The sequence below is a fragment of the Pinus tabuliformis genome, chromosome 5_2 (genome assembly GCF_031772625.1).
Source record: "Pinus tabuliformis cultivar Carrire ecotype Pingquan chromosome 5_2, CPIR1, whole genome shotgun sequence".
Lineage (NCBI taxonomy): Eukaryota > Viridiplantae > Streptophyta > Pinopsida > Pinales > Pinaceae > Pinus > Pinus tabuliformis.
The window spans coordinates 16,854,708-16,869,702 of NC_142306.1; the positions used below are offsets into that span (position 1 = coordinate 16,854,708).

A 14,995-nucleotide genomic window follows, 5' to 3' on the forward strand; every position below is an offset into this window, starting at 1 on the left:
AGACAGCGCTGTTGCACAAAGAGAGGTTTGGTTTTCCTGCGGAAATTCAGGAAATGCCATAGGAGTTTACTGATATTGTAGTTGACGATTTGCCAGACAAGTTGCCTCCCAAAAGAAGCATCAGTGATCATGTCGACTTTATACCTGGAGCAAGCCTACCAAATAAGGCAACATATCGGATGAGCCCCAAAGATAATGAGGAGAACAGAAAACAGGTGCAAGGGTTGCTAGATAAAGGGCTAATAAGGGAGAGTTTGAGCCCTTGTGCAGTACCAACAATTCTCGCTCCCAAAAAAGGAGGAGAGTGGCAAATGTGCACGGATTCGAGGGCCATCAATAAAATCACCATTAGGTACAGATTTCCACTACCACAGATGGACGATATGATGGACTACCTGAGTGGGGCAGCATACTTCACGAATATGGATCTAAAGAGTGGCTATCATCAAATCCCGATAAGGGAAGGAGATGAGTGGAAGACAGCCAAGACAGCCTTCAAGACCAATGAAGGGTTGTACGAGTGGCTAGTCATGCCGTTCGGTTTGAGTAACGCCGCTAGTACTTTTATGTCGTTGATGAACGGAATGATGAAAGAGTTCATCGAAAAGTTTGTGATAGTGTACCTTGATGACATATTAATTTTCAGCAAGACTAAGGAGGAACACTGTCGACATGTTCGAGGTGTGCTCGAGAAATTGCAGCAGAATAAGTTGTTGATAAATTTAAAAAAATGTACTTTCCTACAAAGAGAACTGTTTTATCTAGGCTTTGCAATTGCAGAAAACGCGCTGAAGATGGACCTAGAAGAAATTGCAGCAATCATTAACTAGCCATCCCCGAAAAACCTGTTTGAGGTACGTAATTTTCATGGGTTGGCGAGTTTTTATCGCAAATTTATAAGAAATTTCAGTGAAATCTACGCGCCTATGTTGGACACTATAAAAAAGTCAAGTCAACTTTTTTGTTGGACTGAGGTAACAGAGAAAATCTTTCAGCGCCTAAAGAAGAAAATTACAAAAAGGCCAATTTTAAGGTTACTAGATTTTAATAATCTTTTCCAGGTTCGCTGCGATGCAAGCGGTACAGCTATTGGCACTGTACTCGGCCAAGAAGACAAATTTGTTGCATTTTTCAACGAGAAGTTGAACGAAAGTAGGCAGAAGTATTCATCCTATGACAAGGAATTATATGTTGTCGTCCAAGCACTGAGGAATTGGGGACACTATCTGCTCGGGAGTGAATTTGTGTTATTTTCTGATAATTTTGCACTACAATATGTGATGCAACAGCATAAACTGAACCACAAGCATGCCAAGTGGGTCGAATATTTGCAGAGTTTCACCTTTGCGTTGAAACACATCAGCGGGCAGGCCAACAAGGTGGTAGATGCATTGAGAAGAAGAGCTTGCTCTTACAAGAAAGTACGATACAGGTGCTAGGCTTTGAGCATTAAAAGACTTGTATCAGACTGACGCAGATTTCAAAGAGGCTTACGAAACCTGTCAGAATCCCTTGCTGAGAAACAATAGTCCATGGTTGGACTACAATTTGCAGGAGAAGCTATTGTTTAAAGGGGGATAGTTATGTATTCCTGATTGTTCGATGAGGGAAAATATTATTCGGGAGAAACACAATGGAAGTCTAGCCAGACATTTTGTTATAGATAAAACTTTAAATCAGCTCAAACACTTCTATTACTTGCCAAGAATGTGAAGGGATATGCAGCGACGTGTGAGTAGGTGTAAAGTCTGCCAATTAGCGAAAGGACATAGTCAAAACACCGGACTTTACACACCACTGCCTGTTCCAAGCAGACCATGGGACGCAGTCAGCATTGACTTTTGTCTTGGGACTGCCTAGAACGCAGCGAGGTTATGACTCGATGATGGTAGTGGTAGAGAGGTTTTAAAAAATGGCGCATTCCATCCCTTGTCGAAAAACTAGTGATGCCACTCATGTAGCTCACCTGTTTTTCACTGAGATTGTTAGATTACACGGCCTACCCACATCTATAATTTCTGACAGGGACGTGAAATTCACGGGACACTTTTGGCGCACCATGTGGAAGAAGTTGGATACACAATTGAACTTCAGCTCTGCATATCATCCATAGACTGACGGGTAAACGAAAGTGGTGAATAGGAGTTTGGGGAACCTGCTACGGAGCCTGACTGGAGAGAATTCACAGTTATGGGATCGTACGCTTTCTCAAGCAGAACTCGCTTATAATGATTCACCGAACCGCAGCACTGGACACAGTTCATTTCAGATCCTGTATGGCATGCATCCTCGTGGAGTACGAGTTGCGGGATCTGGGAAAATTGGAGAAGAGAAGTGCCGATGGAGAAGATTTCGCTAAAACGATGAATGATCTACATGAGCAAGTGAAATCAAAGTTGCAGGGAAACATTCAGAAATACAAACAACATGCAGATTTAAAGCGGCGAGAAGTGCAATTCAATGTAGGGGATGAAGTCCTTACACACTTACGCAAAGAACAGTTTCCTAAGGGCGCATATAACAAGGTGAAATTTAAGAAGATTGGCCCCTGCAAAATTCTACGTAAATTCTCAGCTAACGCTTATGAAATACAACTTCCACCAGATATAGGCATATCACCTATTTTCAACGCGACAGACATGTTCCCATATACTGCCAACCCTGAAGATGGCAGTGTGGTACAGCCAAAACGTGACACCCATTTTGAAGGCAATTCTTGGATGAGGCAAATGCCTTCGGCTCAACCCCATGAGATCTAGAAGATTCTCGACACACAGGTGGCCAAGCAAACTCGCAAGAAAGAGTATCTGCGGCACCTTGTCAAGTGGAAGAACCGTCCTATCGAGGACAGTTCGTGGCTCGACGCAGCACAAATACAGAAGGCAGGTTATTCTGTGGAGGAGCTCATATAACGGAGCCATGACTTTTTATTACCCCAATAGCCTGATGCAGGAGCATCTCGCTGACGAAGGTCATCATGACAGAGGGTCATTTGGTCTCTGAGAGGACCGAGGAGGAAATTGCAAGTGGACACTTTAATTTCGTTTCTTTTGTTATTATTTTAATTTCTTAGAGAAAAAGTACTTAGGAAGATAAAAGCTGAAATTAAACAAGTTGTTGTAGTTAATTATTATCATTTTTTTTTCATGTTAACTTTTACAGATCATAGGGTAGGGAAATAAACAGTTTTAGAACTGAAAATGAACTATCAGAATGTAACTAACATTAGTTAAGAGATTGTTTCTAGGAAATTATTGAAAAGGAGACAAAATGCATTGTAACGGGTTCGACTTTTAGAGAAAGAGAAATATAATAAAAACATCTTTGAGCACACAAGTTATATTTTGGCATCCCACAATTGTCTATCTACAATTTGTTGAATTGCTTGATACAGTGAAAGTAAATTCTCTGGTATCTATTCTACAAAGCATATATATATATATATATATATATATATATATATATATATATATATATATATATATATATATATATATATATATATATATTGTTCTACTCGTATTGGCTACACAGGCCAACAAATCAACAAAATCTTGCAAGTATAGACACGAAAGAAACTACAAAGACGAGGCCGCATAGTCCTAGAATTATTAAATCAAAAGAGAAAACGGAGTCCCTACAAGATACACAAATTCCGACCAGCAAAGAAAGATACCAATAGTACAGGTAGTTCTGAAGAGGAAACCGTCTCTTTTTATTCACAAAATTAACCGTAAATCTCTGTTCAATATACATACAGTCTATGCAAAATAACATTGTACAAATCGAATGAGATTGTAATAGTGGACGGGTTTTAGAAACCCTAACTGTAAACAAACCTACAGCAACAACCCAGAACAAAAACATTGCAAGTCTAACAGACTCGGCTACATTATATCGACCAGCCAAAAGTCTTCACAACAGACTACCCTAACCGAAGCCAGTGGCAGAGATAAATAAGTGAACAAGATTGACAAGGAGCGACCCTACCCGGGTCTAGCCAGCACACCACAAAGCCAAAGCCAAGTCCTCCGGGACGAACCCACCTGCAACAAAATCGCTAACAATAAAGCGTGAGCATTTCGTGACAAGAATAGAACAAGGAACAAAAAAATATGTAAACATAGGGTTCGAGTTTACTAGTGCAGAGAAAGAGTGCCGGGTTACAATCACCAAGGGTCCCTCTGCTAAAAAAGGAGCAAGCGAGACAGATAAATGCATAGAAAGGGGAGAAGAATGATAGCATATAACGGGACCTTACCTTCGCCGTTGAAGAAGAAATCGAAGCTGAAGACCCTCACACCACAACCTGTTAAGGAAACAGGGCAATATGACCAGAGAACTCTGAGAATGGTTGAATCAAAGAAACCAAGAAAGGAACAGTCGCAGAGTCCAACAAAACGACCAGCTGTAACCACACACACAGAGAAAATTCACAATTTTTTCAAATAAGCTAATTTCCATAGCACAACAGAGTATATTAAGCACCGAGGCAGAAGAACAAGAGAAAACCAGTGCCGAACAAGTGTATCTCACTAGAGAGTGAAGCTTAACAGGTTTTGTAGATAGAGACCGAACCAAAGCACAAGAAGCAGCACAAAGGATGATTACACAGTGAAACCCTCGAGCTCCAACAGAATGCCGTTGAAGAAGAAATCGAAGCCGAAGACCCTCAGACCACAACCTGTTAAGGAAACAGGGCAATATGACCAGAGAACTCTCAGAATGGTTGAATCAACAAAACCAAGAAAGGAACAGTCGCAGAGTCCAACAAAACAACCAACTGTAACCACACAAACAGAGAAAATTCACAATCTTTTCAAATAAGCTCATTTCCATAGCACAACAGAGTATATTAAGCACCGAGGCAGAAGAACAAGAGAAAACCAGTGTCGAACAAGTGTATCTCACTAGAGAGTGAAGCTTAACACGTTTTGTAGATCGAGACTGAACCAAAGCACAAGAAGCAGCACACACTCTTACAGTGAAAATCACACCAGAAGGATGACTACAGAGTAAAACAGATGAGAATAGGGTTTGTGGTTCACTTATCAAAGCACGAGTGAGATTATAAAGGAGTGGACACTTGTCCAAGAACTAACGGTGCTGGTACGAGTCATAAATAAGCCAAGATATCTAATAAATCATTGTAATCAACAACCCAATAAACTAATCACATAGTGAATCAAACTATTAATCATTTCAATTAATTTTTATCCTGCAATCTTTTAATTTTATAATATGGAATATAAAATACAAAGATAAGTTTTAAAATGTGAAAATAAATTTTAAAAGGCAAGTTCTTAAAATGAATTTGTTTAATTAAGAAGTGAAATTTTAATATTTAAATTTTTGATGTATTAAACCAAAATTTATAAAATAAAATCAAAAAGAAATTTAAAAATTCATGTCTATAGGGCATAGAGTTTCAATCTTTTTAGATTAACTTGAGACATAAAATCCAAATTTTAAATTTTTTAATATGGAAGATGCAATCTTTTAATTTTATAATATGGAATATAAAATACAAAGATAAGTTTTAAAATGTGAAAATAAATTTTACAACGCAAGTTCTTATAATGAATTTAAAATACATTATATTATAGATATAAACTTGTTTAATTGAAAAGTGAAATTTTAATATTTAAATGTTTGATGTATTAAACCAAAATTTATAAAATAAAATCAAAAAGAAATTTAAAAATTCATGTCTACAAGGCATAAAGTTTCAATCCTTTTAGATTAACTTGAAACATAAATCCAAATTTTAAATTTTTTAATATGGAAGGATGAAAAATAAAAAATAAAATAAAATAGAATAAAAATTGTTTTAAAGTCTGAGATTAACTTCTAAAAACAAGCTATTAAATGAATTTAAATACATTATATTATAGATATAAATTAGTTTAATTATAAACTGAAAATTTAATATTTAAATATATCATGAGATAAGCAAAATTTTATAAAATAAATGTCATAAAATGCAACAGAAATTTAGAAATTCATGTCTATAGGGTATAAAATTTCATTCTTTATTTACATAAACTTGAAACATAATATTTGCATGGTTTGTATAAATGTTCAAATTTTTAAACTTATTATTATTAACTATATCAAATTTTAACATGTAATTGTATAGAGTCATCCAATATAAAAAAAATTAATTTTAAATTTCATTTTATCCAAATTTTAAATTTTATAATATGGAATGTGAAATACAAAAGTAAGTTTTAGAATGTGAGAACAAATTTTAAAATGAAAGCTATTAAATGAATTTAAAGTACATTACATTACAGATATAATTAAGAACTAAAACTTAAATATTTAAATATTTGATGGTATAAGAAAAAAAATTATAAGATAAAATGTCATAAAATGCAAAAGAACTTTGGAAATTCATGTCTACAAGGCATCAAATTTCATTTTTTGTTTGATATAAACTTGAAACATAAAATTTTCCATTCTTTGTATAAATGTTCAAATTTTTGAGATTTCATCATTATTAATTATATCAAATTTCAACATGTAATTGTATAGGGTCATCTAATACAAATAATTAATTTTAAATGTCATATTCCAATTCCCATTAAAACATATCCAATCTTTTAATTTTATAATATGGAATATAAAATGCAAAACTAACTTTTAAAATGTGAGAATAAATTTTAAAATGCAGCCTCTTAAATGAATTTAAAATACATTGTATTATAGATATAAATTGGTTTAATTAAAAACTAGAAAATTAATATTTAAATATTTGTTGGAATAAACAAAAATTTATAAAATAAATTGCCATAAAATACAAAAGAAATTTAAAAATTCATGTAAATTTCGATCAACTTGAAACATAAAATTTGAGTTGTTTGTATAAATGTTTAAGTTTTAAGACTTCATCTTTATTAATTATATCAAATTTTAACATGTAATTGTAAAAAGTCATCCAATACAATAAAAAAGAAAAGAAGACGAGGAGAGAAGTAAGTTTTAAATGTTATTAAAATATGTCCAAACTTTAAATTTTATAATATGGAATATAGAATAAAGACGTAAGTTTTAAAATTCAAGCTCTTAAATGAACTTAAAGTACATTACATTATAGATATAAATTAGTTTAATTAAAAACTGAAAATTCAGTGTTTAAATACTTTATGGGATAAGCAAAATTTTATAATAAAAAAATGTCTTCAGATGCAAAATAAATTCATGTCTACAACTCATAAAATTTCAATCTTTTCTTACATTATAACTTGAAACATGATATTTGCATTGTTTGTATAAATGTTCAAATTTTGAAATTTATGATTATTAACTATATCAAAATTTTAACATGTAATTATGTAGAGTCATCCAATCTAAAAAAATAATTTTAAATTTCATTTTCCAATTCTCATTAAAATATATTCAAACTCGTAAATTTTATAATATGGAATATAGAATACAAAAGTAAGTTTTAAAATGTGAGAATAAATTTTAAAATTTTATAATATGGAATATAGAATACAAAAGTAAGTTTAAAATGTGAGAATAAATTTTAAAACAGAAGCTCTTAAATGAGTTTAAAATACATCAAAATTTTGTTTAATTAAAAACTAAAAAATTCATATTTAAATGTGTTTGACTAAGCCAAAAAATTATAAAATAAAATGCCATAAAAGTTTAAAAGAAATTTAGAAATTCATGTATAAAGTGCAGAAAATTTCAATCTTCATTTATTTAGATTAAATTGAAACATAAATTTTGCATTAACCAAAAAAGGTAGCATCATTATAATATTTTAAGAAAACAAATTAAAAAGATAAAAATAAATGGATAACTCATCACAACATTATAATTAAATTTACAATTATATAATTGGATATCATATAATCCAATACAAATGTATGTAAATTAATTTGAAATGCAAATTTCTCATCCAAACTCATCATTACAATATATTAAAAGATAAATTTGATAGCAATATAATCATTATATTGGAACATTTCATACAAAAATCACATGTTTTTTCTTTTATAAAATTACAGTTTAAGATACATTTTTTTTCAGCTTAGGTAAGTCAAACATCAAAAGTATTTATATTATTTTGATAAAGCTAGATTAGAAATTAAATATCATATGAATGTAATAAGAGTCCTTGTCTCTCAAACATCAAATTTTAAATAGTTAAATTAACTTAAATAGACAATGTTATGTGTACCACCTTATACACACAAACACAACACCAACAACAACATCACACTCAACAAAAAGGGTACAACACTACACAACACAACACAAATATATCAATTTAAGCTTTTGTTTATAATGTTCTCCTTTATATATCAGATTTTAACATGGAAAATAGTGTAATTTTATAAATGTCATTGGAGTACATAAATGTGTGTATAAGCATCAAATTTTAAGTAGTGGAATTGAAAATTAAATAGTGTAAGTGTCCAAGTAATCAAACATTGAAATCTTTGAATGTGATTTTCATAAATCTGGGGGGCATGTAAAAGTGTGTTTGTATGAATTTTGGAATTTCCATAATTAATTTCTATTAAGAATGCAATTGTAGAGTCATGAAACATTGAACTTTTTAAATGTAATTTTACAATTTTCATTATTTATATGTATAGGCCTCTGTGTTAAGATTTAAATTCCAAAATGTCAAGTTTGAAATATCCAAGTGGTTGTGCTACACATCATGTTTGAAAATGCCAAAAAATTAAAATTCAAATGCGAGGTTGAAAATTAAATATATCAAAAGTTTTTGCATAAAGAGTAGTGTACTGTAAATTTTGAAGGTAATATTTTGTTAGCAATTTTATTATATAACTATTATTGAAAAGATCACTTAATAGTAAAAAAATATTATTAATATTTTAAGATCAAAATAAGTAATAAAAAAGAACTGTTATTATAAAAAGATAGAAAATTAAAATTAAATTTTTTATAACCAAAAGCCACATAAAAATAACAAAAAATTTAAAAACTAAACTACAAAGCATCATAAACATAATAAAAAGTGACACTCCTCCATGATAGCTTTGGCCATGGCTATCCATGAAGGTTGTGAGAAGGGGCAACCCCTTCTCAAAAAAAAATTATTTGATTTATATCTATTATAGTTTTTTCTTTTTGGCTCTTTACATCAACAATATACAATTGTCTTCACCAATTACACTTTTCTGCCAAAGGCTATTCATCTACTTGCTGCACCTATTCAACCTTCTCTCCATGTACCTCTTTAGCACACTATCTTACTCTTGTAAAAAGAAATTTCCATGTACCTGTGATATTCATAACACAAGAAAATTAAATATTTAATAGCAATTTTACTCTCAATTAATAAAAACAAAAACAATTATTTAAATATACTTTCAAATCCAACAATTTTCCTATTGATTCATCACTAATTACATTCTTACCTTCCAACTCCCCCAAAAGATGTCACTCTTTTGTTAAAGCAATTTCCATCTCTGCTCCTCCATCAATCTGTTTCATATCATAAGAAAGTTAAATGTTTAATAACATTTTTTTTGAAAAATACACTAAAAACAAAATACAATTAATGAAATATTCTTTCATATCTACTGCAAATTAAATAAAATTAAATATTCTTTTCGAATCCAATTCAAAATAAATAAATGTTATAAGCAATAAAAAAATTCTCCTTTATAAATATCCCCCAGCATTTCACATGAAATCCAAAATAGTAAATTGTAATAGATATATATATATAATATGAGATTATCTAGAGCACTAAAAGCAAGTTAATAGAAGGTCTTAAACAACTAAATATCTTCACTTATGTCATAATATCAACAAAGCTAGCTAATAATAGGAGACCTCTTTTTATGGCACATATCTACACCTAATACTTCAAAGTTACAACAGAGTGAAAATATTTATTAGCATATGTTTTGCAATTGACATCTACTCTCTTGGCTTTCCAAAGCATTTTGATCTACTTTTCCTAAAGCTCATTTCAGGGGTGTTAGAGAATGTTGTCAATGTTGTTATCATTTCAATTCAGATGACATGGACATCCTTAGATGCCACTGTTATTTCAATTAGTTGTGTTGTAATCTCTCAACTTGAAATATAAAAAGCACTTATATGGGCCAAGGCCACAAAAATGTTTCTAGTAGACTGGTCAAGGGACCACAAAGAATGTTGAACAAGTATGACACCATCTGTCATTTCAATTAGTTGTGCTATAATCTCTCAACTTGAAATATAAAAGACACTTATATGGAATAAGGCCACAAAAATGTTCCTAGTAGAGTGATCAAGGGATCACAAAGAATGTTGAACATGCATGACACCATCTTTACTTTCAATTGGTTGTGCTGTAATCTCTCAACTTGAAATATAAAACACAATTATATGAGCTAAGGCCACAAAAACCATCCTAGTAGATTGATCAAGGGATCACACAAAATGAAGAACATGCATGACACCATCTGTCATTTCAATTAGTTGTGTTGTAATCTCTCAACTTAAAATGTAAAACACACTTATATGGGCTAAGGCCACAAAAATGTTCCTAGTAAACTAATCAAAAAATCACAAAGAAGGAAGAACATGCCATTTTTAAGATATTGATCTTATACAAAGAAGCAGTTATTTTTTAAGATATTGATCTTATACAAAGAAACAGTTATTTGCTTCGACTTTAAAAAAATAAAAGTGCGACCCTACCTAGACTACTCATTAGCACAAACCTATGATTAGGGTTGCTTTGCTTACTTGTCCCTCAGGGCAAAACCGTAAGCAGCACTGGGCAGAGGCAAAGGTTATTGCAGAGCGTATTACCTTACGGGGTCGCACAGGCAGGCACCCAAGCAAGCGGAATAGGGCTGCAGTTCAACATAAAGACGCCATGCCAAATTAAGTAACCACCATTTTTTTTGAAGGGCAGAGTGAGGAATGAGTTCTGAAAACTATAGTTGTGATCAGATAAGTCTAATTACACATGATATAATAAATAACAAACCAATGGCCCTTCTTTCGGGCGGCTATTATAACAAAATTGACTGATGACTGGTTCACCTGACTACGGGACATTCCCTGCCTTAGCCGTCTATACGTAACTAGCTGTGCTGGGGTAAGTAAGGGCCCTGACCCTCTGGAAAGTATTTGTTTCCATAGCTATGCTATGTGGGGTTAAGTGGGGTCGTCTGAAACCATATCTTTGAAATATAAGGCTGAGAAGGAACGAAACCCTATAAACCCCAAATTTTTTAAAAAGATTTCATAGATTTAAATTTTATTAAAAGCAAAAGCAAAACAACGATACTCAAAAATGTAACTCTATTCTGTTATCAACGAACATTATAATCAGTAACTATCCCAGAACATTGAACGAAAAGAAGGCTTAACCATTATTCCCGGCTCTTACAAATCGAAGGGCATCAGAGATGGATTTTTTTGGGTCAATGCTTACATGGAGTTGGAGTTGGAATACAAGGGAAAGCGTAGTAGCACATGAGCATTTAAAACCCAGACACTTTCATTTATGAACAAATTGTTAATTATGGAAGACAGATGCTAGCATAAACCCACACCTACAGTATGCATTCATTCTACACTCATTGATTGAACTTGTAATTTTGCTTTTCTACTCCAAACACAAAGCCAAAACAGGAAGTATTAGGAAAATAAATGTGTATAATAAAATTTTCCAACCACACACACAATTAATTTTGACAGTCTATTACAAAACCATCTTAAAATACAAATAAAAAATAAAAGGGTGCATACCTGGATCCCATCTCATGTTCTCTTCTCTTCTCTTTAGCATCATCCTCCCTCCTAAGCCCAGCAAACTAGAGCTAGACCCAGCCTCCTCTCCCTCTCCCTGGCCCTCTAGACCCTGGCCCTCTAGACCCAGGCTGAAAAAAGAAAACCAAAACCAAAACAAAAAAATCAACACTAAAACTGAAAGCAAAACCAAAAACCCCAAAACAAAACTAAAAACAAAACCAAAAACCCAAAAAAAAGAAACAGAGGCACAGGCAGAAACATGAAACAATTATTCAATTACTCATGGCCATGCTTGAAAAAAAAGAAAAAATAAATAGAAAACAAGTCAAGCCATCTAATAAATCCCAACTTCTCTGCAGCTCTGCTTTGTTCTTCTGCGGACCTAAAAAACCCCCACCATGTCCAATCTTCTGCTCCCTCAACTCACAAATTCCTTCCATGAGTCCCCGGATTTTGAAGCAAGCTCCACTCATAGCGTCCAGTGGATGGGAATGGGAATACAGATAGAACAGGAAAACACAATCTCACATGCCGCACCTCTCAAATCTCGCGCTCCACTGTGCATTTATTTCACGATGCAATGCCCCAGCCTCCCCTCACCTCACCTGCACAACCTCCCTCCCAAATGCGGCCCGCGTACACTAATGATACGATATCGGATGAGATTATATGTTACGGATTTTGGAATCCGTCAAGCTGGCATGCGTAAATATTTTGGAATCCGTGAGGCAGTTCGAAATGTGGCCGTTGAATTTGAAATAGGAATTCACCAACACTTCCCTCCAGCCATACACCCACATATATGTGTATTAATTAATTAATTCTAACGGCTTTTATCGAAATTCCATTCCTTTATGTGCCCCCTTCCCCTCAGGTTTTGCTCAGTGAAAGAACACCACTGCCACTGTGTTCCACTGCCACTGTGTTCCATTTGCTTGTTTACCAACCAACTATCAAAATTTTTCATTGTTCCTCAAAATCTCTCGCTCTCTTCCTCAAAGATTTCCAAACATTTATATTATTATTATTATTAGTGAATGAACACTTTTATTTATTTAGTTATTTTTCCTAAATATTTTAAAAGGACAAGTGATGGATATTAATGTTTTAATTTTATACTAATGAATGAATGAAATATGTTATTTGTCCTAGGTTTAAGTCTTGTCTAGATAGTTAAAAGGGATAAACCATGTATAGTAATGTTCTAATTTCTTCTTTAATTATTATTATTTATTCACTAATATTATAAAGTTAGAAATTGTTGGTTTACTTCTTTATGGATATTACCAACTTAAAAAATACAATATCAAATGGTTGGTTTAATAGAATAGCCTAATTATTGTATTGGTGCGAGACTTGCATATACTCGGAATATTTGTTTACATCATCAAGTTTAGTCAATTCCAACAAAATTTTCACTTGCACATTAGTTCACTTCGCTCAATATGTTTCTTTGACAAATGCCAAAAAGGATTACAAGGACCAAACTACCCTTTCTCTAATAATATCATTGGAAATGCTAACAAACTCCACTTGATCCAATAATCTAACCATGTTTTCATATCCACCTTCATACATAGCCTTGTGCCTTTCCTACCTACTCACCTTATCTCTCAAGGCACCACGTGATTTATCTCACATCACATACAACCATCTCGCTGCATTTACAACAACATCTCTATTATTTTTGTACAAACTTAGAAGACAAAATATTAGAAAAATGCATACATTGCTAGTCTATTGTGAAACATCGATTTTTGTCTTCTTTCAAACATAATATTTGTTTTGAATAACTCTGATATCATCCACACCAATAGGGATTTTATCATTGATACACATTCTCTTTCATGGGGATGCCATCGCAGCACTAACAATCACCATGACTCGATGAGTCTTGTCAAAGGATTTCGTACAAATGTGTAACGTTTATTTTCTATTCTTGAGTTTTTGTATGGGACGGAATAAAACAAATCACATGAATACCATGATTCCTCACATATATGCCTCTCCTAGACAATATTTATAAACTATGGTACTTGGGGGCAAATCAGGGGCGTTTCTAAAACCAAGAATAACTTGCTTTTCGATGGGTTAAAAGATACTCTTTCTATTGGCAACGAATTGTGTCTCCCTCTTCTCTGCAATGGTTGAGCCATTTCTTAAGAAATCATATCCCAACCTCAATCACACAACTTTATGAATGTCACAATAAAAATCCATTAGGTTCTTCCACACATTGTGAACTAACTCCCTATTGTTGTCTTTGTAGAGTTAGGACAAAGGCTATTTGAAGGATTATAGCATTCACTCAATGCATTCAAGAACTTTGAACAAACCTTTCATCTTTCAAAGTTTTAGATATAGGACATATCCATGAATCTTGAATTTTTTGCACCTACCTACAAAGACTTGCGTCACAACATTCCTCAAACAATATTCATTCAAGGAATAATGAGAGGAGACTAACTCCCTCACTATCTTTGCTTTCATATATAGCACACCTCACCAAGCATACTTGGGAACGATGTTTATATTAGTAATACTCCTACGCAAGGCTACAAAATATCAACAATAGATTATCATGCATATGAGAAGAACATTGTCTTCCTTCTATCGAATCGTGCGCACACCAAGTCTCTTTGTCAATATTTTCCACATCTCTGTCGAGTGGTTATCTTAGATCTCCAAACTCCTCCCATCATTTCTCACGGTCACAAATTTGAACAAAATAAATTTTATGTAAATCCAAGTCGAAATTTTCAATATGTGTGCTCAAACTAATAACCCCTACAAACACAAAAGATATAAACTATGAACCATACAAAGACCTCGAGGATACTCTGTTGTGTGTGTGTGTGGGGGTGGGTCGTTGTGCCTAGTCATCATAGTTATTAACACAGAGTGTTTCTTACTAAGAAAGAAGTACGACATTCCATGTTCGTAATAAATACCATAACTAAGTATGTACAAGAAGAGTATTTGCAGAGCAATAGAAAAGATATTGATCGAGTAAAATAATAATAATAATAATATTTGTGCAAAACTAGAAACAAGATTCCTCTACGAAGATTAACATACAATCGTAATATTCCATTATTGTAGACATGCAAGAAGTGTTTCAAGATTAATGTAGTAATTGTAAACAAAATATTGATAGTTCTAAATCAACAAAAGGTTCTTTCCACATAAGTTACATGAGAGCTCGAAAACCCTAAGTATATTTAAGATTAAATCAATTGTATCCCAT

General features: G+C 32.9%; 1 long non-coding RNA gene across 4 annotated transcripts; it reads right to left on the bottom strand.

Annotated features, from left to right (window-relative positions):
* Positions 1-3,984: 3,984 nt before the first annotated feature.
* LOC149157267 (uncharacterized) lies at positions 3,985-11,852 on the bottom strand. 4 transcript variants are annotated; one of them, XR_016261987.1, is made up of 3 exons: positions 11,746-11,844; positions 4,262-4,408; positions 3,985-4,046 (listed from the first exon to the last, which is right to left on the bottom strand). It is a non-coding gene; the product is annotated as an uncharacterized LOC149157267 (long non-coding RNA). The 4 variants fall into 4 exon arrangements; XR_016261988.1 differs by lacking the exon at positions 3,985-4,046 and adding an exon at positions 9,408-9,474 and having other exon boundaries at positions 4,053-4,408; positions 11,746-11,852; XR_016261989.1 differs by lacking the exons at positions 3,985-4,046; positions 4,262-4,408 and adding exons at positions 8,412-9,269; positions 9,408-9,474 and having other exon boundaries at positions 11,746-11,852.
* Between the last annotated feature and the right edge of the window lie 3,143 nt (positions 11,853-14,995).